The sequence below is a fragment of the Amblyomma mixtum genome, chromosome 5 (assembly GCF_055824585.1).
Source record: "Amblyomma mixtum isolate Tamu chromosome 5, ASM5582458v1, whole genome shotgun sequence".
Lineage (NCBI taxonomy): Eukaryota > Metazoa > Arthropoda > Arachnida > Ixodida > Ixodidae > Amblyomma > Amblyomma mixtum.
Window position 1 is genome coordinate 62,276,231 of NC_143016.1, and position 2,964 is coordinate 62,279,194.

At 39.7% G+C, this 2,964-nt stretch overlaps 1 long non-coding RNA gene across 1 annotated transcript; it reads right to left on the bottom strand.

Moving 5' to 3' along the window:
• Nucleotides 1-244: 244 nt before the first annotated feature.
• On the bottom strand, nt 245-2,370 carry LOC149342418 (uncharacterized). Its single transcript, XR_016283026.1, has 2 exons — nt 2,294-2,370; nt 245-359 (listed from the first exon to the last, which is right to left on the bottom strand). It is a non-coding gene; the product is annotated as an uncharacterized LOC149342418 (long non-coding RNA).
• Nucleotides 2,371-2,964: the final 594 nt, after the last annotated feature.

Sequence of the window (2,964 nt, forward strand, 5' to 3'; positions counted from 1 at the left end):
TATCTATGCACTACTCGGTGGTGTATTTATACTGTCCACACGAGAGCATTATTACCCTTCTGTAGCGTAAACCTGCCCATTGAATGCAGAACTAAAGTTGACCCATATGGTAGAAGCCCGAGTCTTTCTGGAAGTGCAGGCAGTGTCAAAATGTTGCGACGAATCTTTCATGTGAGATGGTCTGTGTCATTGTGTTCAGGTGCAGGTACTACTGCAGAATGTACACAAAGAATTCATAAACGAATCGGAGAAAGAAACATACCGTCATATTTATTTTGTCACATGCTACACCATATTACAGCAATGACCCTGGCAGTCTTCTTCATACAGGTGGAGGCAGTATGTACCATGTATTTGACCTGCACAGAGAAGAAAACATATAATGAATTTTGCAACCACAAAGCTCAGACGACGTGACCATGGGCTTAGTTAATTCAGGTCTAAAAGTGTAAACCACACAAAAGGCAGGGATAAAGGGCGATGCATGAAAACAATGCCACAAGTGCAGGCTTCTGTTTATTAATGAGAACCAAAATCAGAAAAGATATGCAGGAAAAACAAAACATGTCCTAAATGGCAGCTACTTAATCACTCACATATGCTGACATTATCACAAGCACACTGGCTTCTCAGGAAAAATCCAGAATATTGTGCCCAGCTGCACGGTTAGGCTCCCGGATGCCAGACTGGCATCCGGGAGTCTTTCGACGGGCCGGGCAAGTCTTAGTCTGGCATCCCGGATGCCAGACTAAGAAGAGGGTCATATCAAGAAACAGAAAAACATGTGCATGAAATGGAAGCTACTAAAAGGTGATAAAATGAAATGCCGTTTAACAAACCCTTCCCACCATTCTCGTGTTTTTATTTCTCTGTATCTAGAGTGGTTAAGGTTTCATGCAGCCCTTGCTAACAATATGTCTCTGGTCTCTGATGCCATTATATGTTTTGTTGCCCATACAGTGAATTTTCTTCCTAAAAGGGAAGTGTAGGTGATTATCTGAGCATCAGTGAGTGATACTTCCAACTGTAATTTTCCCTGCACATATTACCTGTGAATTCATTTCCGATTAGCAAACAGCAGGAAGCTTGTGCCTGTGATGGCATTTCTGGGTGCATTCCATTGTCACAGCCTTTCGATACAGTTTAAATACCTGGTGAAAGGCCTATGCACAAAGGCTATGCACTATAAATCTTAGTCTACCACTCCTGGAAAACAAGGAAAAGCTTTTGGCTAAACGTGAAATAATAGCAAGGGCAACTTACACATTTAAAGAGTTGTCTCCATGCATGAGGTAACGTCATACCAAAAAAATTATTTGGACCACATTATAATAAAGATACTTTTTATTCACGTTCATAGCCTGTTTCATACTACACCTCTACATTATGCCTGTGCAAAAAGCTTTGGTAATGGACTGGCCTTCACTGACAGACTACATTAACTACACAAGCAGCATAGAACAGTCTCCCTCTAAAGCACTATTTTTTCTTGAGGAAATTACAAATCTCGTCTTTTTATTTAGACAGTGCTGCTTCATCCAATGCTTGCAGCATATGCAGCAGCAGTAATTCTCATGAATTACATTTTGCTGGCACAACAGAATGTTGTGTTACCTTTACACATCTTTTCAGATGCTTAGCATAATGAAATTGTAACACTGACTGACAGCATGCAAGAATGGCTATCAAACCAGTTGCCTTCCATATCTGCTGTCACATGCAGGGCACGTGAGCTTAGTTAAATTTTAAGTTCACTCCAATGTGAAATAGAACAAATATGGGTTCACGTGAGTTATTGGAAATTATTCACATCAGTGAATAGCACCTTCCTACTCAAAAAGAAAGTGTGAACAGTGCAAAGAAGATGAACAGCCTCACATACCTTCATATCACATTAAGCTCTACATGCATAAACGATGCTAGTCATATTAGCTTGGTAGCATGCCACCCTGCCAAGCATTAACTCTGCATCATTTTTTTCTGACTTCTCCAGCAACATGAATTGTAGGCAGCGCCTCTCAAACTAATTCAATATGAAATCTTTGCTGAAGCCCAGCCTACTTTTGCAGAAAAAAAACTGCATTTATACTTAATGCCATAAAAAGTGGTCACAATTATTCAAACCATTATTCAGAAATTCTTTCAGAACTAAGTCCTCGAAAACATTGAAAAGCTCTAAAATCTCTGTAATAGAATGGCTGCAGCTGCGCAACATAGCATACTATGTTCACGGATGGACATCAAGTGATGATGAACTCGCAACAATGTCCCAATTACATAAAAACATACATACCACACACATCTAGTCCCGGCCACTCGTACGGTTTTGAAGAATCCAGGCTGAACTTCGGTGCTAGGAGTGACAATGGTGCACTTTTGCATCCCTCCTTCTCCCAGGTGCACTGCAATAGAGGTGTCATTTATAGCGTTAGTGTAAAGGTTAGTGATAACTTATATGTTCATTAAACCACATAATGGCAGCACACATGCTCAAAAAACGACAGGAATAGTTTGAAAACGAGAAAAAACTTTTTATTCCAAATTTTATCCATTACAGCACTTGCCACATATTTATAACAGGCATAATTGACGCAGTGCACTGGCATAATAAGCCTAGACAAACTTCTACAGCACAATGGCCTATTACCAGTGAATTGTCACTAAGTGCCTAACATAATTAACATATCTTCTAACAGCCACTGCAGAAAAAAGAAAGAACTATACTGTTACTGCTTACGAGATTGACAGCATTCATTACAGAATTTTTTTTTGTTGACAGATTACCGCAGTGCAACCAAAATCCTTATTGTTCTAAACAGAAAAGCTTAGATACTAGCGTATTCTTCTATTCGACCTCTTAGAGCGACATCAAACCTAAAGTCTCACTCTTTCATAAGAGAATACAACAGCACAAAAAGAGGTGACATAGACTGTACACTTTTGTGAGCTAATGTTTGGCCACCA